Source organism: Schistocerca americana, chromosome 1 (genome assembly GCF_021461395.2).
Source record: "Schistocerca americana isolate TAMUIC-IGC-003095 chromosome 1, iqSchAmer2.1, whole genome shotgun sequence".
In the NCBI taxonomy this organism is placed as follows: Eukaryota; Metazoa; Arthropoda; class Insecta; order Orthoptera; family Acrididae; genus Schistocerca; species Schistocerca americana.
The window spans coordinates 1191442921-1191469794 of record NC_060119.1 but is presented as its reverse complement, the minus strand read 5'-3'; positions in this window follow the sequence as shown (position 1 = coordinate 1191469794).

Below are 26874 nucleotides of genomic sequence, written 5' to 3'. Positions count from 1 at the left end.
AATGAATGCTGCCGAAGAAATGTTCAAACCAAATGAAGTTTCCGAAACTGATAACAAACGCCGAAACAAAGGAAAGCTGTTTATTTTCTACATTCTGGATGAAGTTCGATCTGATAAAAGCTGGATCTGAGATCAATGGAAAACAACACTTTTACACCATTAAAATTTTGAAGAAGTTCTTCCAACGTTTGCGGCCTGTCTGTTTCAGGAGTAATGATAGTATTGATTTGTCTCGAATCTAAGACAAGCCTGATCGATCCATTTTTCTTCTCAACAACATGTAATGGATTGTTGTATGAGCTTACTGCAGGCTCATTAATGCCCTCGTCAAGCATAGGTTGTATTTCTGTTCTAACACGGTCCCTATAATGTGCTGGAATTACGTATGGTCTAACACAAAATTTAGTATGCTCACGAACACGAAATTGGTATTGAAATCCCTTGATTGTTCCTGTTTTGTGAGTAAAAACTGTGGAATGTGCTTCTAAAATCTCAAAAAGGTCCTGCCTATCAGTGTCATTACAATTCTCAATTGTTTGAATTTTATTCTGAATTAACTTATTAGTTTCAAATATGCCGTCGATATCATCCCTGTCAGTACTTGCAGAGTGATTGTTAGTGTCTAGTTCCATAGAAAATTCCGAACTGTTGTCTAACAGAAGGTAAAGCTGATTAATTTCCTCGTCATGGTTTGAGAGCCAATCTTCAAATTTCAAAGCTATTGACCTACCTTCTTTCTCTAAACTTATTTCAGCATCGTGAAAGTTTAAGATTGCTTTGTATTCATTCAAAAAGTCTACTTCCAGTATAATTTCCGTCGACAATAATGGAACAATAAGAAAGTCATAGAGAAGCTGTGGCTTTGACAAAAGAATTCTATGTTGGTTTGTTGGCGTACATCTACACTTTTTCCAAAGATTGCACCTTCTAATTTAATCTTACGTAGGGGAAGTGGGGGACAATCGTTCGATTTGTTGCATTTGCTAAAAGCTGTTTCACTAATTACTGAAATGGGACTGCCAGAGTCAAGTACTGCCGTAAATTTTACGCCATTTACAGTAATGTGAATCACAGGATATGCTATGTTGTTATGTTTTACATCGTGTTCCTGGAGTAAGATGTCCCTATTGTCTTCCATTTTTACGTAATTACTAGCTACGGCAGCTGCGTCGTCAGTTTCATAAGTACGTTTTGTAGCTACCAGCGGTATTAGTCATTGCCTATTGTGTCTTTGTTGGCGCGTGTCGTTATTGGGATTTGGAGATCTAACTTCTACAAATTCACCTTATCGAGAGGGCCCTGCTCTGTTTGAATCCCGCCAGTTCTGATGCAATTCAGGTCTGTCATTACGATCATATCGTCTGTCGTCATGTCGGTAGATTCCATAGTTTCTTTCTTGTCGGTCACGTGGTACAGAATTTCTCCCTGAATCGTAACTGCGCGCTGGTCCATTCCATCTGAAGTTATTCTGTCTCCCTTGATAATAATCATTTTGGTTCCCATATTGTCTGTTTCTCTGATTGTCTCTGTGATAGTCATTAGCACGGAGAGGTGATCTTTCCCTGTAATTATTACTACTCTGCCAACGGTTGTCATACGGGTGGTGTCTGTTTTGGTCACGATTTACGTTGTAAGAATAGTCTTGTCGTGTATTATTTCTGTCATCGCGGAATTGCGACAGATGTGACCTGTAATTGTTGTGTTCCTGTTTTCGCGTTCCGCGATTGTCAGTGTCAATTTGCAGTTCTTGTAACAGTCTCTGAAAAGCTTCAATGTCATCTTTGCAACGTCCTGCCAAAATAATATGTCGTAAATGTTCAGGTAATTTGATTAAGCAAATGCGGATGAGTTCTGAGGGGCTGTATGGGTTTGACAGGTACTGATTCTTGTGCAACATGTCTTCAAAATATTTCACAAGACTGGAAAATTCAGATTGTTCGAAATGTTTCATCATTATGATGCTATGTTTTACTCGGTCTTGTGTAGCTTGAGACCAATATGCTGAGAGGAAGGCATGGTAAAATTCTGCTTCACTGTGACAATCGTGAATGACCGATCGCATTCATACAGCTGGTTCATACTCTAAATAGCCACACATAAATTCTAATCTGTGCTCTAATGACCAGTTGGGAGGAAAACAATGGGAGAATTGATGGAGCCACGCTTGTAGATGAATGTCGTTGCCAGAATTCTTAAATGTTTTAAATTTACGTGTAGTAATGAACAGATTATAGTCAAAGTCATCATGTCGGCGAGTCGCATATCGGTCATTAGTACGTCGTTTCGGCGGTTCCATTTCAAAATTCGGTGCACCTTGCCAATTTCTTTCATAATTTCCGAAATGCGCTGTGTTATTATTTTGTGGCTGTTCCGTATTGCTATGTCCCTCTTCCCATATTGGGGCGCGAGTGTCCTCTGAAATAAGTAATTCTTGTATTACCTGTGTCAGCTGATCTTGTACTTCCCGGATTTCTCTTTGGTATGGCGTATTAATTTGATTCTGATTTTGTGTGAATTTCCTAATTTGTTTGCACTCTTCTGTGTCATTAAAGACTACCGGTTTTGTGGCATTTAGATTATCATCTACCTTTGTGGATAAGTTAGTGAACTGATCCGAAAGTTCGGCTACTTTCTCCGATAGTGAACACATTTCCTCAGTGTGTTTTTCTGAACCAAGTTTCAGAGTGTCCATTTGTGTTGAAATCGAATCTACTGTGTCCTTTAAGTTTTCCTGAGTTTTTGCAAGTTGTTTAACCGAATCGGTAGATGCAACTGAGTCAATTTTAGCCCACAAGGTCTCATGATTTTCATGAACAATGTTTTGCAGTTCTTTTATGGCTGCTTCGTGATTCTGTAATGCATTTTCATGCCACGAAAAAATAGGTTGAAAATGCTCACAAATTTGTGTTTTTACGTCATTACAGACTTTTTGACATTTCGATTCAATGTTATGTAACTCAGTAGTTAAATCTTCACATGTTTGTTCAAGTGTGGTGTCTAGCTGCCGAAGATTTTGTTCCATTGTGTCTAACTTTTGAAGATTTTGTTCCATTGCGTCTAACTTTTGAAGATTTTGTACCATTGTGTCTAACGTTTGAAGATTTTGTCCCATTTGTTTCTGATTTTGTTGAAGCATTGTGTCTAACTTTTGTAGCCTTTGTCCCATTTGTTGCATTAACTTTGTTGCATTAACTGTAATAACAGTGCACTGGTGTCTGAAACATGTTCCTCAGTGCTATTCGGCAGTGCATTTGAACTGGCAATATTCGCATCTTGAAAAGCAGAAAATGTGTCTTGATTTATTTGAGAAAACGGTGAGGACGCAAAACCTGAATCTACAGTATTTGCAAGATTGTGTCCTGTCATTTCGGAATCCTGAGGCGAGCTGTTGCCGACTGATCGATCGATATTGCTTCCCTGTTCACTAATTGTTTCACTGTCTACACCATTATTTGCAGCCCGCTCCATTTCCCTATGCACAATTACCAAATTACTACTTTGATCATTAGTTAATTCATTAGTCTGTGGCGCTAACACACTGCATTCATCTTCACTGTCACTTCTCAGTTTACTTTGAAGCCTAGTATTACGTTTTTCACACGCCACTATTGTCACAATATTCCTCACGACAACACAGAAAAACACAATTTGAAGAGCAAAAATAAGAGAACACATTAACATAGCACTGAAAATAATATCTAGTTAATTGCAAGCACAGCTGCGAATACTTGGTGCAAATCTACATGCATGCCACAACAACAATGAAAGACTGCAACTACAAAGGAGATTCTCTCTACAATTACGCAGTAGCAATAAACAAAATATACACTAATTACACAAACTACAAGAAAATAATCAGAAGATTCCAGTGAGGTATCCTGGCAGGGTCGCCATATGCAACGTCCCCTTAGAAAAATTATACAAGACTGTGCTTAAACTGACACACAATATTTTTTTAGCGCAATGCAATCTGACTTTCAGAAATCCCTACAAAAGAATGGCCCTGACGAACATTAACCTATACATTTCACAAATCACTTAGCTCACAAAAATCTCCGTTACTCAAGCTACTGCAATACAGCGAGCGCCACTACTGTCAGCTAAATAAAAGATTCAAACTACAGAAGGCACTAACTACTGACAGGCATAGTTAGCAAATGAAAGATTTTGATAGAGAAGAAACAATGTATTTACCTTAATAGTGTTCAAAGGTCATAATATATATAGCAGTTCATGACATCCAGTCTTACGAATTTCAAAACTCTGCCATTTCTCTCCCCACATCCACCACTGCTGACGGCTCACCTCCAACTGCACAACGCTACGCGCTGTTAACAGCCAGCTGCCACTGCCCAACACTACAATGGCAGACAACAATGCAAACTAGCCACAGACTGCACACAGCACAGCCAGTGATTTTCATTCAGAGCGCTACGTAACGTTGCCAATAAGAAAACATAAACAGCCTACTTACAAGCCTTTCTGAAAACCTAACTGGCAGTTGGTTAGTGCTCCATTTTTACAAATATGTGAAGCTACTTTTGAATAAATTACTTTTTCAAGAATTTTGGGTAAATCTGTCAGAAGTGAGAATGAGCGGTAGTTGTTAGTATCAGTCCTATCCCTTTTTTAATGTAATAGTTTAACAATGACATATTTCAGTAAATACCGAAAAATGCCCTGTTTCAGTGAGCTACTAAAAATGTGGCTGAGAGGCTTACTTAACTGTTGGAAACAAGCTTTTATTACTCTGTTGGAAATGCCATCAATTCCTTTACTTTCTTCACCAGTCCTGCGGGAAGCGTCCTCATTTCATACTGTATTAGTTCTGTTGATTTTCAACATTTATCTCTGGCATCCCATCTCAAACGCTTCGATTCTGTTCTTTCCCAGTTTCCCCACTTTGCATGATACTCTTTCGCAGAATGCTGCGCTCTAGATGTACATTTTCTTCTTCTCTAGATTAATGTCAATATTTGATATTGTTAGTACCCTGAATGTTAGTCCCATTTGTAAAGCTGTCTTCTATATCTGTTATTACTTCTTCGTTGTGTAGGAGGAGCGATGGACAGCACCGATGCCTCTCGGTTTTCCATTCTTGTCCTACGTTCTTTTTTATACAACTATTGTGTATTACCCGCATTTCCCAATACCTTACACCTATTTTCTGAGAATTTCGAACATCGTGCACAATTTTACCAAGGCGAACAGTTTTTCCAGGTTTGGAAAGCCTAAGAACGTGTCTTGATTTTTCATAATTATTGCTCCCATAACCAAACGCGACGTCAGACCTGCGTGTAGTGCCCTTACCTTTCCTGAAACCAAACTGATCGTCACCTAAAGGAGGCTAACTTTTCTTTTCCTTTCTCCTGTGTATTATTCTCGTTATCAGCTTGGATGTTTAGCTAGTAGCTCAGGCGCTTGTCTGCCCTTCCTACCATTGGATTTGCTTCGACGACATTTTTTCTGGAAGTCTGATAGTATATCTGCAATCTCATATAATCTGATTAGCTGATTGCTTACCAGTTCTTCTAATGATTTAAGAAATTCCGAAGTTATATTATCTATGCCTTCTGTCTTATTCAATCGCAAGCCTTCGAAAGCTCTGCCAAGTTCTGACTGTAAAGTTGGATCCCCCATTTCTTTCAAATTGACTTCCATTTCTTCTTCTGTAACGTTAGCACCTACTTCCTGCCCCTCGTATAGGCATTCAGTGTATCCTTTCCAATAGCCTGCTCCTTACAAATCAATTTAATAGTATCAGTAAAAGGTTGAGGAATCCCTAAAAATCCTACCTTATTGGGACCCTTACGAATTTGAATATAACCTAAAACCTTTCGCTCTAATAAAGTTAAAAAAGCCACACCAATTAAAATACAAACAACCAATTAAAGAAAATCCAAACAAACATAAGTAAATCATAACTTATTTTTGCTGCAAATCCTTGAACATAATCTCATTTCGAGTATAATAAACTTTCTTGAGACTGAGAGTGGTGGACTGTGCAGCTGGCAGAAACTACAATAAAGAAAAAACATAGTAGGCTAGGCAGACTGGTAAAACAGGATGGCCGGCGAAATGGGAGAAACTAACATCACGCTTCAATGCTGGGAAAAGTAGAAGTGTGTGTGGACACAATGGGCTTCCACAGCTGACGAGCCATGCAGGTGCCAATTTTAACGCCACGCCATCGGCAACTACAACTACAACTACGTGACCATTGGCCCTGGACGTTGGCGAAGTGGCAGACCGTTGCATTGTCTGATAAAACCTGACACCTTCATCATGCCGATGGCCGATGGGAGGCCGCGAATCCTTCGTCTTCCAGGTGAACATCTACTTGACATCTTTGCCGCTGGAGAGAGACAAGAAGGCGGCGGCTCGATTATGCTCTGGGGAACATTCACGCTGGCTTCCAAGGCTCCAGTGGAGATCGTGCAAGACACCATGATGGCCAAGGGGTATCGTACAGTGACTGCAGCGCACATAGACCCCTTCATGACAATCATGTTTCCCGACGACATTGGCATTTTTCAGGAAGGTAATGCGCCGTGTCACAAACCCAAGAGTGTGACGGAGTGACGCGAGGAACACAATGGCGAGTTCCTACTGATGTGCTATCCCTCCAACTCTCCACATCTGAACCTCATCGAACACACCTGCGAAGTGGCAATGTGGCGTCAGAGCGCATTGCTTCCTCCCCGAAATATACGGGAATCCGATGACTTGTGTGGGCAGATGTGGTGCCAACTGCCTCCAGCGACCTACCAAGGCCTCATTGGCTCCATGCGACGAAGCGTAGTCGCTGTTATCCGTGCCATAGGTGGACATACTGGCTATTAGGCACGTGGTCATGATGTTCTGGATTATCAGTCTAATTCGTTTGTTCTAAAAATATACTAAAAATTTGTTATTGCTAAACATTTGAAGGATTAGAAGTAAGAGCCTCAGGAAGAATAATAGTTGCTATCAATAATGAGGTTACCTACTGCCGGCAGAAGATTTCAAAGTACGGGAGTGGAGAGGAAATGGAGTTCCCATTATTAATTGTATTACTTGTCCTATGAGATATTCCCACATTAAACTACCTTCTACAACGTTAAAAATAACAGTTTCGTTAATAAAAAGAGTCTGGTTCCCTCAAAATTACTATACACTTTGTGCTATCACTGCTTTACTGCTAATACTACTATGTGCACACTTCTCATTGACCGTTACAGTGAATCACTTATGTTAACAACTCATTGGGTATTAGCGGTACGGAAATGCAAAATAGGTTCTCACATTCCATTAATTTTCAACGAAATTTAATTCTGAAACGGAAAGGCACTTTCACGCAGATAATGTCACAGAGATCTTTCCTGGCAGAGCTTTCCGAATATATCACGCACATAATACAGCAACATTTGTGACGGAAAATCAGAACAAATAAAACCGTGGTTGGATATTTCTTGTTCTCCGTCTTAATCAGATAATTTCTATGCATGGCAGCGTGTTCACAATAAGTGGCCTCATAAAACTGTTAGTTCCGCATACATCTTTGCTACATCCATATAAACCTCTGCAATTCAGTGTCCAGCGCATGACTGACGATTCGCAATACGGCTACTTTCGCGAATGGAGAGGAATAATGCGACTGTATACTTCTGTATGCGCCCCCATTTCTGTCTTGCCCTCGTGGACCTAACGAAAAGAAGCTAGGTGGAGAGTACAATTACGATCCGTCTGAAATAACTGTAAAGATATCTTGTTTGTTTTGAGTTTCGTGCTAAGCTGAAACACTCCCGCGGCATTCAAGCTTTGAGTACATCAGGAATTACGTTGACCCCCTACTTAGGGTCATTCTGACAGCGATCAGAAGTATTCGAAGTGTACACGGAATACTTTGCATGAGAAATTTGCATAAGCATTCTAGCGGTACTGGCTTGAAGCGAAAGGTGGCTACACTGAGTCACAGCGCCAGAGATTGCGCCAAAGAGTATTATTCAGCCGCCTCCACTGGCAGTGCTTGTTCAGAAGTTGCTGTGGGAAGTGGTAGTTCGGAAGTTGCTGTGGGCAGTAGTAGTTGAGACGATGTCGATAACAGTACTAGTTGCGAGCATGTTGGGTGCAGTTGTTCTGATGGGCTAGCCAGCTGATGCTGTTCGATTGTGGGTGTTGTAATAACCAGAGTGTATCTTTCGTCAATATATATGAGGTAATAAAAAAAATTTGTATTTCAAATATCCTAAATAGCAATGCCTCTTGGTCACAGGTTCAGTCAACAAAGCATCTGGCTTGTGTTCATGTATTAGAGTGGAATTCTGGTTTCTATGTGCAATCATAGTATTTCTGGTTTTTTTTTAATTACTCCATTGTAAATGGCGTTTAAAGCATCTAGTCGTATTGAGGAAGAACCGTGCCCGATTTGTACGTTGAATCACACTTCCACACACAGAACAGTTACACTTGTGCTCTGTTGTTTCGTAGCTTTTATAGTTGCTGGGGACTTAATTAATTAATCGTGTTAACGGAAATTTCCTTTCATTCTTTGTTGTTATTCTATGCAGTCAGATTGCGTACTAATACTACTCAGGGCCAACCAGTTACGAGACTTCGTAATCGGACAAACAGAGACTAAAATTAAAATTATTTGCATCATATTTAATTAAGCCCCCATGCACGTGGCGACTGCTGCTTCGGATCGTCCCGTGGAATTCTTTTGATAGTAAAAATAGCAGACAGTAGTATTGTTGTAGTAATTTGTAGTTTAGTAATTGTAGTCTATATTGTATGTGTAGATTTGGTAATTGAACATTTGTAGTTGTCTTGTCTTTCTTCTAATGGTATTTTTGCAGAATTTAATTTTTGATGTCTTGTGTGCGGGTTTGACAATTTTGTGCAATTGTGAAGGTTTTAATTGTTCGTTAGGCGTGTTTGTCGGGAAGCATTTCGTGTGAATGGTTTTGTTGGTGATAAAGTGTTATATTGTGTGTAATTTTCATATAGTGACGAGTTTTGTATGTTTTGTAAATGATTACGCGATCGATGAAAAAGGCAAAAATGATCGGTAGTGAGAATGACGAAATTGTTAATATGGCGAACTCGCCAACACAGGAGAACAGTATGATGAATAATGAAGTAGAAAACAATTTTATAAGTCGGGAAAATAGTCCGGAACCAGTTCAAAGTTTTTCTCAATCAAAAAATTCACAGAATACGAGATAAACGCTAGAAGATTCTGAAATAGTATCGAACACAGATAGCTTTACAGCTATGATGAAAGAAGTTGGTTTTGCGGGAAATGTTAGGAGCGAAAAGAATTTCGAACCAGTTAATATGGGGCAGTTGATGAGTGCAATATTAAATTTGGGATCTGAATTGAAAACTGGTATGGGAACAATGGAAACACGGTTAAATGGCTCTGAGCACTATGGGACTTAACTTCTAAGGTCATCAGTCCCCTAGAACTTAGAACTACTTAAACCTAACTAACCTAAGGACATCACACACATCCATGCCCGAGGCAGGATTCGAACCCGCGACCGTAGCGGTCACGCGGTTCCAAACTGTAGCGCCTTTAACCACTTGGCCACACCGGCCAGCATGGAAACACGGTTAGACTCACTGGGATCACAGTTAAGATCTGAATTAAAAACAGTGGCAACACGGTTAGAAACTGATATGGAAACAATGGAAACACGGTTAGACTCCCGAATAGGGACATGTTTCAAAAACATGAAAGATGAATTAAAGAAAGAAATTAGAGAAGAAGGACAACTGATTTTGAATGCTCACAATAATAGATTAATTTCAATAGAAATCAGACAAAAGGAACAGGATAGAGAACAGGAAGAAAGAGATCGCGTGGTAGTACAAACATTTTCAGAGTTAAATTTACAACGTGCACACGATAAGGAAGAAATATTTGAAAGAATCGAGGAATCCGTACCAAATGACAGAATAAATAACCTAACACAACAATATGAACAGATAACTACTAACTGTGTAAATACTGAAACCCGAGTCGTGACACTTACGGAAGACGTAAATAAACAGAAAGAACAAACAGGTGACTTATCGGAAAGAGTTGAGGAGATTTCAGATAAATTGATGAGTCTTAGTTTAAATGGGGGCAGAGTTTCAGATGATACAGCTTCATTGCCATTTGCAGAAACCGAAGAGTACCAGAACATAGATAAACATGTTGACAATTAAGAAAATTTAATGCATGCGTTAAAAGGGAATTTGAGGCGTTACGGAAGCAAGTCAGACAAATTGAAAGTGCAATCGTAGGAAAAGACAATAGAAAAAATTTAGAATCACAGATAGCAGCGGGTTTTGAAGAAAATAATTTATTTCATTTACGAGATGCAACAAGAGAGCGGCAGGCCTGCGAACTTGACAATAATCGACATTCGGACTGGGACAGACGCGGTAGGTCTTTGTCGCCTCGAGGCGAAACCTTTGACTATAAACACTTTTTAACTGTTCAAGGTCTTTCGCAATTCTAAGAATGACATACATCCACGTTCATGGTTAGATCAATTTATGTACGCACTTCCACCAAATTGGCGACTAAGTCACAAACTGGAATTTATGTGTGGATATTTAGAAAACGAATCGGCGACGCGGTTGCGCGCACTTATTAGAGATTGTAATAATTTAAATGATTTTTATCATGCATTTCTATCGGCATATTGGTCCGAAAACACGCAAGACAGAGTCAAACATAGTCTTATTATGCAGCGTAATTTTAAACAGTCGGAGTTCCGCACGCCGGCAGAATACTTTGAAGACATGATTCTTAAGAATCAGTTCCTTTCCAACCCTTATAGCCCGACTGAATTAATTCGCATTTGCTTAACTAAGCTGCCACAATCGATAAGACAAATTGCTTTAGCCGGAAGATGTAAAGACGACATTGAGTCTTTTAAGACTTTGCTACAAGAACTTGAGTATGACAACGACGACGGGACTTCTTGTAAGTTTTTCAGTAGCAGTAATCACAATAGATTTTCAGAGAGAAGGGATAATGATCGGAACGGACGTTATATGGGTAATTTTGGGAATGACAGACGAAACAGACAGGACAATAGATACCAGCCTTATGACAATAACAGACGTTCTAACAGAAATTACACAGACAATTATAATAACGGAAACTCCTACCGGAATGGTCAATCATACGGAAACGGTAATCGGTTCCATCAAGACAGAAATTATTCATACAATAATAGAAATTCTTACTACAGAAATAACCAGGGTAGTAGATCTAACAGTAATTTCAGAAGTGACAGTCGAAATTACACAAGAAGTAGTCATGCAGATAGACAGGAAAACAGAAATTTTAATAACACACACAACCAAGAATTTACATGTAACAGACAGGAGGGACCTAATTGGCATCCTCCACGCGACAGAAATTCAGAGAGACAAGTGCAAATCGTAGAAATTGATCCGCGAAATGACGCGAATAATCAAAGACGTGACGCAAACAATCGACAATGACTTGTAGCTTCGGCTTCTGGCAGCAATATAGACGATTCAGAAAGTAATGACACTACGACTTTACACTACGTACGCCTGGAAGACATGAGAGACATTTTGGTAGACGAAAAGGAAATTAATGTAGACGCATTGTTACATCCTGTTATTGAAGTATGTGTGGGTAAGAATAAGTTCACTGCGGTTTTAGATTCTGGGAGCCCACTGAATTTTATTAGTGAATCAGTTTTTCGTATATGTGTAAGAACTATTGCGTGTCCTGTGTTACCTGTTTCTAAAACTACAATTCGAGGAGCTATTTCTGGAAAAAGTGTGGAAGTCAAACAACAGACCAACCTAAATTTCATTTGTCAAGGATACGAATTTTCTGCTAATTTTATTATTGTTCCATTACTCAGTACACAAATTATATTAGGTATGGAGTTTCTTAACACACATAAGACAATTTTAAACTTTAAGAAAGGAAGTGTGAACTTGACTGTTGCCGAAATGCCGAGATGTTTGAAATTTTTCGAGTGTTTAACGAAATCTGAATGAAACACAAAATGTTTAAGGTTTCTTACTTCTGATGTTTTCGCTGAGCATTATGACGACAATGTGTTCATTCATGACAACGGCAATAGATACAGAGACACGATGGATGATATAACTAATAGCGAAGAATTAATTAATGAAAAGGTTAAGAAAGCTGAAGTGGCAGATGACTTTGCAAGAGAAGAACTGCACCAAATTTTGACTTCACATGCTACAGTCCTTAGTCATCACACAGGAGTTATAAAAGGCTTACAATATTTATTTAAAGTAAAACAACACACACCATTTCGAGGAAAAACGTACGCTATTCCTTTGGCTTACAGAGACAAGGATAAGAGTGAACTTCAACACATGTTAGATCAAGGCATTATTGAGCCAGCAGTCAGTCCTTATACCAGCCCATTACATGTCGTTCTTAAAAAGGGTGGGTCAATTCGTTTGGTTCTGGACTCCAGACAGATGAATAATATCATCATTCCTGAAACTGACCGTCCACAAAATCTACATTAACTTCTTCAACATTTCCATGAAATTAAAGTTTTATCCACGATTGATATGCGCGCAAGTTTTTGGCAAATAGAATTTCACCCTGATTGTAGGAAATACACTGCCTTTCTAGCCTTTGGTAACTGTTATCAATTTCGGACATTACTGTTTGGACTTACAGTATCTTCAGCAGCATTCATTCGTAGTTTGAACGAAATTTTACCTGTTTATCTTCGTGACAATATTACTTTGTATGTTGACGATATTCTTATTGCTAAACGTTCTTGGAGTGAGCATAACCAAATATTGGATTCATTATTACGTATTTTTGCATTACAGTGAACTTGGAAAAATCTGAATTTGGTAGTTCTCAGGTGAAATTTCTTGGTCATATTATTTCTACAGAAGGTATTCTTCCTGATCCAGAGAAACTAGACGCTATTCGTAATTACGCTGTTCGTGCTACAAAACGCGATGTACGTAGTTTCCTTGGTGTTTGTAATTTTCTTAGACGCTTTGTTAGATTGGACGATTTGGCCACACCTCGTTTATGTGAACTATCTGGAAAGAATTCTAATTGGTGTTGGGATGAGGAAGCTCAATCAGAATGTGAACAACTTCGTGATGCTTTAGTTGCTGCTCCACTTCTTTCACATCCGGATTTACCTAAAGACTTTTGTTTGGCGACGGACTCATCATACAAACGCCTAGGTGCACACGTATTTCAGGAGATAGAAGAAAACGGTGTTGTAGTGCAGAAAACTATTGCATTTGGAAGTCGTGTTCTCTCTAAATCAGAAAAGAATTATTCGATTACGGAACTTGAAGCATTGGCTGTTGTTTGGGCTTTCACAAAATTTCGCATATTTTTGTATGGGAGACATACTAAGGTTTACACCGATCATCGAACTCTGGAATTTCTTATGTCAACAAAATTAACACATGGAAGATTGTCACGATGGGCTCTGTATCTACAGGAATTTGATTTTAGTATTGTGCATGTGGCCTTAATTATTTATAATGCAAATAATTTTTAATTTTAGTCCCTGTATGTCCGGCTACGAAGTCTCGTGACCGGTTGGCCCTGACTAGTATAAGTACGCAATCTGACTGCATAGAATGACAACAAAGAATGAAAGGAAATTTCCGTTACCACAATTAATTAATTAAGTCCCCAGCGATTATAAAAGCTACGAAACAAAAGCTACGAACAACAGAGCACAAGTGTAGCTGTTCTGTGTATAGAAGTGTGATTCAACGTACACATCTGGCACGGTTCTTCCTCAATAAGACAATAAGACAAGATATTTTAAACACCATTTACACTGAATTAATGAAATAAAACTGAAATACTATAATTGCACATAGAAACCCGAATTACAGTCTAATACATGAACATAAGCCAGATGCTTTGTTGACTGAACCTGTGACCAAGAGGCATTGTTAGTTAGGAAATTAAAAAAAAATTAAAAAAATGTTTTTACCTTCATATATATTGACTAAAAATACACTCTGATCATTACAATATCTCCATTCGAACAACATCTGCTGTCTAGCCCATCAAAACAACTGCACACGACGTGGCCTCAAATAGTACAGCAATCAACATCCTCTCAGCAGAGCACTAACCAGCACAACTTCTGAACAAGCACTGCCAGTGGAGGCGGCGGAATAAAACTCTTTGGCGCGATCTCTGGCGCTGTGACTCAGTGTAGCCACCTTTCATATGCCCTTCCTCCACGGGCTAGAATTTGATGGTATTTTTGCCAGCATTGATGGTGAAAATACCACCAAATTCGTCAAAAAAAAATACAGAGAAAAGTAAAAGAAAATAATAATAAGTAAATATCACATAACTAAATAAATTTTGGTTTTGCACTGACCCTTCAATAACCTAATATATAAAATACAGTATGGAATACAAATACTTGCATACATGTGATTTTACATAACAGTTTACACAAGTATCATGTGGTTAAACAATTCAATCAATAGCGTCAGCAATGACGAATAGGTACAGGTAAGAGTCTCATAACATTTCATAAACAGTAAATACACAAAAAATCAGTTTATCCAAATATTCACATAAAATCCTTTCAATAGTTCAATAAACAAGTAGCACTCCTCAGAGTAGTTCATAGTTCCACCAGTAGCACCCAGCAATGGTCAACAGGTGCAAATAGCAGTCTCATAACATTTCATCAGCAGTAATTAATCAGCTCCAACAGTGGCACTCAGCAATGTTGAGCAGGTGCAGACACCAACAAGTGACATTATTTCAGTAGAAGCAGTTCCATCAGTGGCACCCAGCAATATTGAACAGGTGCAGACACCAACAAGTGACATCATCTCAGTAGAAGCAGTTCCATCAGTGGCACCCAGTAATATTGACATGTGCAGACACCAACAAGTGACATTATGTCAGTAGAAGCAGTTCCATCAGTGACACCCAGCAATGTTGAGCAGGTGCAGACAGCAACAAGTGACATTAATTCAGTAGAAGCAGTTCCAACAGTTGTAAGTAGGCTGTTTATGTTTTCTTGTTGGCAACGTTACGTAGCGCTCTGTATGAAAATCACAGGCTGTGCTGTGTGCAGTCTGTGGCTAGTTTGCATTGTTGTCTGCCATTGTAGTGTTGGGCAGCGGCAGCTGGATGTGAACAGTGCGTAGCGTTGCGCAGTTGGAGGTGAGCCGCCAGCAGTGGTGGATGCGGGGAGAGAAATGGCGGAGTTTGGAAATTTTTAAGACTGGATGTCATGAACTCCTATGTATATTATGATTTTTCAACACTATTTAGGTAAATACATTGTTTGTTCTCTATTAAAATCTTTCATTTGCTAACTATGCCTATCAGTAGTTAGTGCCTTCCGTAGTTTGAATCTTTTATTTAGCTGGCAGTAGTGGCGCTCGCTGTATTGCAGTAGTTAGAGTAACGAAGATTTTTGGTGAGGTAAGTGATTTGTGAAACGTATAGGTTAATGTTAGTCAGGGCCATTCTTTTGTAGGGATTTTTGAAAGTCAGATTGCGTTGCGCTAAAAATATTGTGTGTCAGTTTAAGGACAGTCATGTATAATTGTTTAAAGGTGACGTTTCACAGTGTCACCCAGCAATGTTGAACAAGTGCAGATAACAGTCCATAATATTCACTATCACTAATCAGACAGTTCATCAAAGTTTATCAGCAGAAATTAAACATTTCCAAGTGGCACCCATCATGTTGAATAATTGCAGGTAACAGTCCACAATATTCACTATCACTAATTAGACAGGTCATCAGAGTTTATCAGCAGAAATTAAACATTTCTAAGTGGCACCCATCATGTTGAACAAGTGCACGTAAAAGTCCATAATATTCACTATCACTAATTAGACAGTTCATCAGCAGTAATTGAACATTTCCAAGTGGCACCCACCAATGTTAATACGTGTAAGCATGAACAACAGTTTGAACACACACACAATTGCTTTTACAAAATATTGTCAATGCTCTTTCACTAAACATACAAATTATAATAAACACACAAATGATATCAGATAACTGTCATATTAAATATTACAAATACACAAATATCAGTAACCTTATAATATTTATGGGTGTCATTGCAAGCCACAACAAACAAGTAAAATAATATTTAGGAGATAGGTCGGTACCAATTATTTGGGATTAGGAAAGGAAAACACACAAAACACACTCACTCATCTTTCATCCACATTAAGTATTACTGTGAAATTGAATAGTGTTAACTGTGTAAATGCAATTCTGTCAAAGATTTGATGTTCGGCATGTGTATCAAGTAGTAGTGGCAACAGTGTATAACAGTCAATAATAGTTAGTCAACGTCATAGTCATCACGTCAAGACCAATGTTTGCCAAGCTAGATCAAGATGTACGGTTTCTGAACAACTGTCAGTGTGCCAAGATATGCAAATGCTACCTCTCTCCAAAAAAAAAGTGTATACTGCTTAGTGATTTAACAAAGTGTGTGTGTAGACAATCTTCCTTCCACTTGAGTGTTCTAGTCTGCCATCTTCATCCTTGTTCCATATAAACCAACAATAAAATATGCTCCTCACTTACTTTACCCCTTATGCACGAAAACTCCAATAATCATCAGCATCACATAATCTTAATACTTCAATAATACCTCTTATGTCGATACATATAAACCTCATCATCAATATGATTTACCTCACCTCTTGTCCTCCAAAACTCCAATAATCATCAACTTCACACAATCTCAAACCCTCAACAATACCTCTTCAATACGTTGATACATATAAACCTTATCACCAATATCATTTCACTTCCATAACAACTCTTTCCTCTAGACAGTCTCCTCGAACAAGTACAGATAAAATTCTAGTGCAAACTTCAATTCATCATCCCATACAATCCAAAGACCCAATGTCCACACACAACCTCTGTGTAATCCACCTGACCCAAGTCTTCTACTCATTATGAATTATAAAATACATTTTAGTTACCTTGTCCATCAATAAATAAAAGAAATGCATACATGACCTCTAACAGCTTTTAGTTTGAATAACTTTCAGTAAGTAAGTACGAGTACAGAGTGTGAATGATCGTAATATTTCACAGTGTTTACACCACTTCAAGAACCATGGCAAAACAGAAGCAAACATGTGGAGTATTGCTTGTGTCAAGTTTCACTTGCTATTTCAATTGCTTACGAAGAATGCAGTGTAATGACTGTCAATGGTCTAAACCAAGTGTTGGTATGTCATGTCGTTAGCTTCCTTCCTATTAGCATAAATTTATACAGCTTCCATGAAACCTCCAGCTCATGTGACTTCAATGAAGTTTCTTGTACCAACGTCGTTCGTAGCATTATAGCAGTTCATTTTCTTATCTTAAAATATAAGGCACTGAGCGTAAGCAAAACATGCAATAGCGAGTAAAAATACCAGTAGAGAACAGAATGTTAACAAGTGGATGTAGCACAATCCCTATAACGAGGCTCTGCCAAGCAAACAATCTATAATTTATACCATAGTGTAACATAAACTCTATGTTCGTACACAGTATATCAGCATTTCTATACACCAAATTAAAGAGTTGTTATGACAACAAGACAGAAATGTGTAAATATGCAATCCATACGCAAAGCAGCAAATATATATCTTACATAATAAACAGGTCATTAGCATCATATCAGCATAAGCAAATAAATTTTCATATGTAATCTTAATAACTAAACATGAAGACGCAAGCAGGTAAATCACAAAGTATAACATACACATAACCATATCAGCACAATTAGTCAGGCGACAATCATAATTTAAACACAAGTAACAACGCTGTTCATTAATAAAACATTGTCAAAATCAGCAAATGTACGCAAGCACGTCGCTTCACAAGTAAATTCATAGAACATAAAATTTAGCACAAAGTATAAATCACGTAATCGCGAGCAGCAAATTACGTCTAAAGTACGTACCTAAGTGGAAATATGTTACCTGAAAAATAAACTCAATTAATAGTTACCTTTTTAGTTTATTAGTTTCTTCATCGAAATTACATTCTTCCTGAAATTTTCTCGATAGCAAGTCCTCTTAACGTCAGACACTCACAGAATTTACCTGAAGTTCTTAAATATTTTATACAACTGTATCCTGAAAAAAACTGAACGTTAATAACATAATTTATCAAGTCTCTATAGCTTTATTCTGAATTTAATCAGAGAAATTAGACAGTGTATTTGTTTACGGCTGTCAGTGCATTCGCACTGAGCGCTCGATCAGCTGTAGGTTCCTCGTGACGTAGGAAGTAATTGTTTGCAGTCAACGACTGCCTTGTGCGCCGCGCATCTTGACTGTTGCTTTGAGTATGTGCCGCCGCCGGAACACGGCGCGGTATCCTTGTACTCTCCATGTGTTTACGTATAACTGTTAATTTCTCAAAAGTATGTCATTCCACAAAAATTTTAACCTTCGATATATGATGTATTCCCTTAGAGCGTCAAGATTTAAGAGTTTCCACTTCGACAGTGTTATCATGAATAATTTTGCGAACTCTATATGAACCGTTATAAAGCAGAAAAAATTTGCGACACAAGCCCTTTCCTTTGTGAGACAAACGATGAGACTTAATTAACACCTTTTGACCAACTGACAAGGTTTTTAAACGACCAGGACATTTAGCTGATTTCTCTCTTCTAGCAGCCACAGATGCAATATCTTGTAGAGCCAGGTTGACAACTTCAGAATGCCGCAGTTTCCGTTTAGGCGGAAAAGGAACTATTTCAGAAATGCGATTTGTCGGTGCTTTATTTTTTAATATCAATATAGGTGGTAAAGAAGTTGAATCATTAGGGAGTTCATTCAGAATGTTTTGAAAAATATGAAGATACTCATCCCATGATCTGTGATTATGATGACAATAAAGTCGACACAATTTATTGATTTCCTTCTTCCATCACTCTGAAGCGTTAGATTGAGGGTGAAAAAGTGAAATAAAAATTGGTTTAATCTTACGACGCCGTAGAGTACGAAGCCAAATTTTAGAGCGAAACTGTGATCCATTATCTGATATAACCTTATCAACATGTCCCACTTCTTTAAGAAAATGTCTGATGAAAGCCTTAGATACTGAACGAGCTGTTGCTTTGCGTAAAGGTGTAAAACACACATATTTTGATGTCAATTCCACTGCTACCAAAATGTACGCAAAACCATTAGTAGAACGAACCACTGGACCAAACAAATCGACTGCAGCCATCTCCTTTAATTTCGCTGGAATGATAGGAAACAACGGTGCTCTGTGAGAAATAGTTGGCGGCTTAGCCTTTTGACACAATTTGCATTTGGCATGAACAGATCGAATACGTTTATCCATATTACTGAAGTAGCAATTTTCTCGTAATTTATGAAAGCATTTTCTGGGACCACAGTGTGTATAACTGAAATGTGTATACCAAATCAATTTATTAACCCTCTCATCAGGAATGCAAACTAACCAAACAGAGTTGTCAACCGATTTTCGTTTAAAAAGAATATCATTGCGAACTGAATAATACTGTCTAATCACTACGTTTTCCTTTCTCCTCCACTTCTCCTTAATGTCCTTCCAGATTGGATCCTTATTTTGCTCCTTAGCGATGTCCTGGAGCGAAGACGAAATAAAATTTTCAAACGCAACACCATGAATATACATCAAACAATAATTGTTTTCTTTGCAGTCCTCTTCAGCACTTTGTTTCAAACCCATAGGTGCACGTGATAAAGCATCAGCAATAATATTTGAAGAAGCCTGTATGTAAACAATTGAAAGGTGGCTACACTGAGTCACGGCGCTAGAGATAGAAAGTAAGAATTGTATCGCTCTGTGGTCGGTGTAAACGGTGGTATGTCTGCCATAAAGAAAGTGCCGAAATCTCGTAAAAGCCCATACAACACCTAATGTTTCCATTTCTGTAACGGAATAATTTCGTTCTGCAGGTGATAGAATGCGACTTGCAAATGCCATGTTTTTGATTACTGTAGAGCCATCTTCTTCAATTTCCTGAAGAATGTGTACGCCTAAAGCGGTGTTGGAACTGTCGGTGGCAATGGAAAAAATTCTGATAAGATCTGGGTGCGATAAAAGTGGAGCGTTCAACAAAGCACGTTTCAGGTTCATGAATTCAGAATGTGATTGCTTATCCCAAGACCAAATAGTGTTTTTACCTGCCAAATGACATAATCTAGGTGTGTCTAAAGCAGAGTGATGAATAAATTTACGAAAAAAGTTAATTAAGCCCAGAAAACTGCGTAGTTGCTTCTTCGTCGTAGGAATAGTAATGTGACGTAGAGCTTGAAGTTTTTCCGGATCAGGCGCAATGCCTTCTGCTGAAATTACATGTCCAAGAAATTTTATAGAAGTTTTGCCAAAGTGCGATTTACTGAGGTTAACTGTGAGTCCTTGTGCACGAAAAGTTCGCAACAGTTGTTCTAAAATCGCATTGTGTTCAGACCATTTAGCTTCTGCAATAAGAATGTCGTCTACGTACGTCGTGATTCTGTCTTTAAGTTCTGTTGTAAACAACATTTGTGTCTTCAACCGGTCTGTTGTGAGCAGGCAGTGTTAGTACTGGACGTGTGGTCCTAATTTGTAGCAGTTCGTAATGGAGCAACAAGCATATGTTATAGGCATTCTCCACGTTGTTTTGAAGAAGAGTGATTGTGTCCATAGTTTGTCTCGCACACCTTCCCTCTCAAAGCAAAAACTACGCAAACGCGGATAATTGATTTCTGAAAGAAATCATTACGGATGACGACACGTAGTGTTATTAGTACAAAACTTCCATAAAACGATGCAGCGCAGAAGTTCACATGAAGGGCCAACGCTCTGACGACGTAACCGACATTCAAGCCAGTGTGAAGCGTGACCTAAACAACATACCAAATGGGGAATTTTTTCACAGCTTCACATGGTTGTATGAGCTGTCTGTGCGCTGTACTCAGGTGGGAAGTGTGTATACAACACATGAAGCATTAAAACCACCATCTTACCTTTATCTATTTTTTCTGATGAGATGTAGCAATTTTTGCCATTTATCATTTAGTGCTAACGTTTAAGCAGTATTAATAGCCAGAAATTTATGACTGCTCTCCGTTACTGTAACGCAATAACATTTTCGCTAGAAAAAGATATTCATACATTATAGAGTGGAGTATCATGAATGTTTCATTTTATTCCTATGGACGTTTTGCTCATTTCTGACTTGTTAGCCAGTCAGCATTTAACAGACTTCATAACGATTCAGTGTATCACAGGTGTAACAAACTGTATGAGTTTCGACTGCATAATGATTTTCAGCAGCTCATAGGGCGAATCTTGACCTCAGTGTGTCTCCTAAAGTACCGAGCCTGGTAGAGGACACACTACTGGTTAGTATGCATGATCGAGCTTAATACACTATGCCACAGTCTTTATAGTAGATCGTTCAAACAGGCTACTGATAATGATTATTCAGCTGAAACGTTGCGATCACGAAAATGCATTCTCTGACCAAAAGTATCCGGACAGCCCTACGTAATGCAGAAATAAAGAAATAATCACTGCATGTCATGAGCAGCGGATCGTACAAACATACCGTCATTCGACCATCGGACAGACTCGCGTATGAACGACATAGTTAAGCATACCTGGTGTAGAGAAACAACTGAAAGATATGAAAGGAAATCATTCACCAGGTCCGGATGGAATCCCAGTTCCATTTTACAAAGAGTACTCCATGGCACTGGCCCCTTACCTAGCTTGCATTTATCGTGAAACTAGCGCAGCGCAAAGTCGCAAACGACTGGAAAAAGGGACAGGTGACTCCAGTACATAATAAAGGTAAAAGAAAGACCAATATCAATAACTTCTTTTTGCTGCAAATTCTTGAAGATATTCTCAGTTCGAATATAATAAACTTTATTGAGTCTCAGAAGCTTATGTGCTTTAGAAAGCATCGCATTTTAGAAAGCATCACTAGAACGAAACACAGCTTGCCCTTTTCCCTTTTTCTGATATACTGAGGACTATGGATGAAGGGCAACAGGCAGATTCCATATTTCCGATTTTCCGGAAAAGTATTTGACACAGTACCCCATTGCAGACTGTTAGTGAAGGTACGAGCGTATGCAATAAGTTCGAAGGCTTCTTCAATAACAGAACCCACTGTGTTGTCCTCAACGGCGAGTGTTCATCAGAGACAAGGATATCGTCGGGAGTGCCTCAGGGAGGTGTGATAGGACAGCTCTTGTTCTCGAAATGCATAAATGATTTGACTGACGGGGTGGGCAGTAATCTGTAGTCGTTTGCTGATTATGCCGTGGTGTATAGCAAGTTGTCAAAGTTTAGCGACTTTAGGAAGATACAAGACGAATTCGACAAAATTTTCAGTTGATGTGATCAATGGCAACTAGCCCTAAATGTGGAAAAATAGATGTTAATGCGGATGAAAAGGAAGACCAAACCTGTAATGTTTGGATGTAGTATCGCTAGTGTCCTGATTGACACAGTCAAGTGGTTTAAATATCTCGGCATAACGCTGAAAAGCGATCAGAAGTGGAAGGAGCATGTGAGAACCTTGGTAGGGAAGGCGAATGGTCGACTACGGTTCGTTGGGAGAATTTCAGGAATGAGTTGTTCACCTGTAAAGGTGAGGGCATATAGGAAGCCGGTGCGACCTTCTCTTGAGTATTGCTCGAGTGTTCGGGATCCGTACCAGGTCTGATTGAAGGAATACATCGAAGCAATTCAGAGGCAAGCTGCCAGATCGTTACAGGTAGTTTCGAACAAAATGTGAGTGTTACGGAGATGCTTCGTGAACTAAAATGGGAATCCATGGAGGGAAGGCGAAGTTATTTTCGAGGAACACTATTGAGAAAATTTAGAGAATCGGCATTTGAAGCTAGCTGCGGAACGATTCTACTGGCTCCAAAATACACAGATCTAAGGACCACGAAGATGAGTTACGAGAAATTGGGGCTCATACTGGAGGCATACAGACAGTCGCTTTTCCCTTGCTCTGTTTACGAGTGGAACAGGAAAAGAAAGGACATGTAGTGGTACAGGGTACCCTCTGCCACCCACCGTACGGTATATCGGAGCATCTGTCAAAAAGTAGATGCAGATCCGCCACTAGAAAGGGAGACGGGAAATAAAGTGTTACCAGCAGAGCTGCAGTAACAGTAGCATAGGTCAGCCAGGAGAGCTGTGTGCCTCCCAGTGCGATCTGGTCACTGGATGTCACCATATAACACTACCGTCTGCTACTGCTGTACCACAACCTTGAAGTTGGAAGCAGGTTGTGTAATAAAACTATTTTATTAAAGCAATTATGGTACAATGCAACAGAGCAGTGTTACCCTCTGGCAGGAATTTTGTTATGTTGACCGTGTTGTACCTAATGGAGGTAGCTTATCGGTAAATGAAAGTCAGAATTACGTAAATATTCGAACAGTAACAAACAATATTTTTGCCTAGCTATACTGTTTAAAGAATAAGGAAAACGGTCGCCAGCCTAATTAGGCAAGAGAAAGATTAACGTTCTCGTTTAAGCAAGTAGGTATAAGAAACTATAACGGGCAAACACAACCTAGACTTGGCCACACGCGAGTGCAATGAATTCCGACACATACATATGTTTTAAGATCGAAGCTAATAGCTGGAGCAGCACAAACTATTTGCAAAAATATAACAGATACCGAAACACACCATTACTTTCAGGGCTTGTTCAAACTGAACGGTCTTTATAACATTACTATTAACATTCACTGCAGGATCATAAATTGGACATAGGTTAAGTCTCTCTCAGTTAAATACTTTACTATTCAAAATGAAAGTTAATTGGAATCCACTAACAGGTTGTTTCTCACTATCATTTGAATAAAGAACTCATGGTTTTCATAATTAGTGATCTTTCCGTTATTTGTTACAGAGCATTAACAAAATAGACAAACTGTGGATCCTGTTATACTATAAATACGCACTTCTAATACACAAGAGAGACAAACACTTAGCAAACATGAGTATATAACGTTTCACAACTGCAGTTTTCCACTTTTACTACAGTGAGACACAATATTAACGTGTATGTAAGATACTGACTCACCTTCTGGGATTTCCAACAGGCATTAATGAGATCATTTACTAAGCCAAACTTTATAAGCCTCAGTGTTAAGAACTTTTAATTTGAAGTTAGCAACAACACATTAATAGGCAGTTTTACTAGGAAAATTATTTTCAGCAAGCATCATTAGCTTTAACTCACTCTCTTGCCACATTAACTTTAACTTTCTTTTTACTATGTTCAAGAGGCATCAATTAGCAAAACACTTGGCTTTAATGTTCTTTCAGTAAGAACACTTGGAAATCCCTTTAGTTCAAACGGAGAGGAACCTGAGAGGTGTTATGATAAGGAGAAAAATCAAGGTAGGTACATAAATTCAGTTATAAATTACCTTATATTTGAGCACACTAACACATCCATTAAGCTGATCCTTCACTGTACATTACTATAGTGCTCCATTACAGTGGCTGCGCAATGTGGTGGCGATTGCATGTTAGTAGGTGGAATTGCAGGTATAATTGCTGGACTCTGTCATTTCTTGGTGGTGATGATAGATACAAAATCCAGAATAGTTCCAACTATTTATCCATCCATCCGAGGCATTGGAAAGTGGCAGGAAAAGCTTCTCTCGGAACCAGCACAATATGCAACATTTACATGACAGTATACAGTTTGGTAGCTCGTCCTCGACTCGTAGCTCGTCCCCGACTGACTCTCAATTCCGTCTTTTCTACTTAGGCCAACCACAATTTGCGCGCGCTACACAGTTCCGTTCCTGAGGTGAACCACTACACCTTTTACATATAAAGGCACTAAGAACCCTAAGTGAAGGTCAGCAGTTTACATAACAGCAAACAAACACATTAAATAAAACAGAACATTTTCACATATTGACATTTCTACAAAAAAATATTCATACAGAAATTACAATTATGTATAGTAAGTTTTGTTCCCTCCAAATGGGACAAAGAATTTAAATGACAGATATACTACACTGCATAGAATCAAATCATGACATCAAACTTTTAACAAAGAGGGGAGTATACAATTTTGTGTTATCGATTCAATCAAACAATATTTACAGAAGCTAAACGATGTAACATTAAATAAAACAAAAGCAAAATAAATCCGTACAGCATTAGAACTATGGTGTTACACATGCCCCATGTTTCGTTGAAGTTTCCCGGCAGGGATACTTCAAAGAAACATCTATAACATCATTGGGTACAAAAACAAAACAAAAAATTTACCATCCAACTTCAGTTGGGAGAAAAAAAATACATATTACAGACATACAGTATATACACTTAGAAATTTTATACATTTCTTCCAAAACATTTTCAAAAATAAGACGTTTACAGTAATTTTCATTTTCACTCTAGTTTAAGGCAACTAATTTTGCTTCGTTACACAAGTTAGCATGTTCATTTCATACACATACAGTTTAAATAATAGACAAACAGCACACAAAATAAGCTGCATATTAGTAGAATAGGTGTAGCCTTCAAAAAATATAATAATACTAAACACATAGACAACAGCACATAACATTTTAACTTAACAAAACAAAAGTTTGTCTTTCAATATTTTAAAAAAATGTAAATGTTCGCAGGTACACAAGCATATTAATGATCATAGTATACTTTTCAAGGTTCAGCAATGAATCAAATATTGAAAATTTCAGTTTGCATCCACATATGTACCAATATTTTGCACAAAACAGCTATGAGAACCTTTTCCAACTGACTCTATCAATACAAAAGTTACTTTTCAAGGATTTTTTTTCAAAATAATTAACTTTAAAGCTGCTCTTCATTAATAGAAGTCCAAAATATTTGTTGCACATAAACACACTAACCTATTCAGAACCTATCTTTAATCATCACTGCCTTGTTTTAAAACAAGGCAGTCCAAAACTTTAACTTATTCCAAAAAGCCTAGTATGAAAACATCTACATCCATTTGAATAAGAATGCATGTATATTTTACAATAACTTTTCACTGACTTCAAAAAGAATAGTCCATTCATAACACATTGACCAATAAACCTAACTTACTTCACTGCTTACCACAGCACTAGCAGTCCATATTACACATTCTGCCCATTACTGGTTTGGCAGTCTTTGTACGTAAACACTTAGACACAAAAAATACCATTTTAGATTAAGATCACTTAAAGACACATTTTTAAATTAATACACTGCCTCATCCTTTAGGTTTGGCAGTTTGTGACCACTTATCAACTTCTTGCCCCACAATGGCAAGTCCTTTGGTTAATACTCACACAACATATTTGGTAGCCCTCAACTTCACTACCACAGCATTCTAATTCTTTTGTCTTGTTTTGCTGCCCAACAACATATTTTTGAGCAGGTTATTGTCATCATCTTTAAGTTGTTCATCATTATGTCACATCTTTGTTACCAACTGCATTAATGGTATAAAACATGAAACCTGTAACTTTGAAACAGTAATTAGACACTGGTAACAAAGCCATTTCTTTTCGAATGACAACATCAGGCAACATATACATTAATCAAGAAAAAATTAAATGTCGTACTTGGGATCAAGTCAGGACTAAGAATTTCTTTCTACTCCTTTACCATTGCTTTTCCACACACAGTTAGGTCATTACATACATCAAGTTCAGGACAATAATTTCATATCCTATTTCAAGTGATTTCTGCCAACCCTTTTGGTGGCACTAGACACATACCTCTCACATCTATTTTACATACATTAGCCAGGTTCATCTCCTCAGTTTTTGACACACACAGTTTTTCAATATCATAATTATCCCTATTT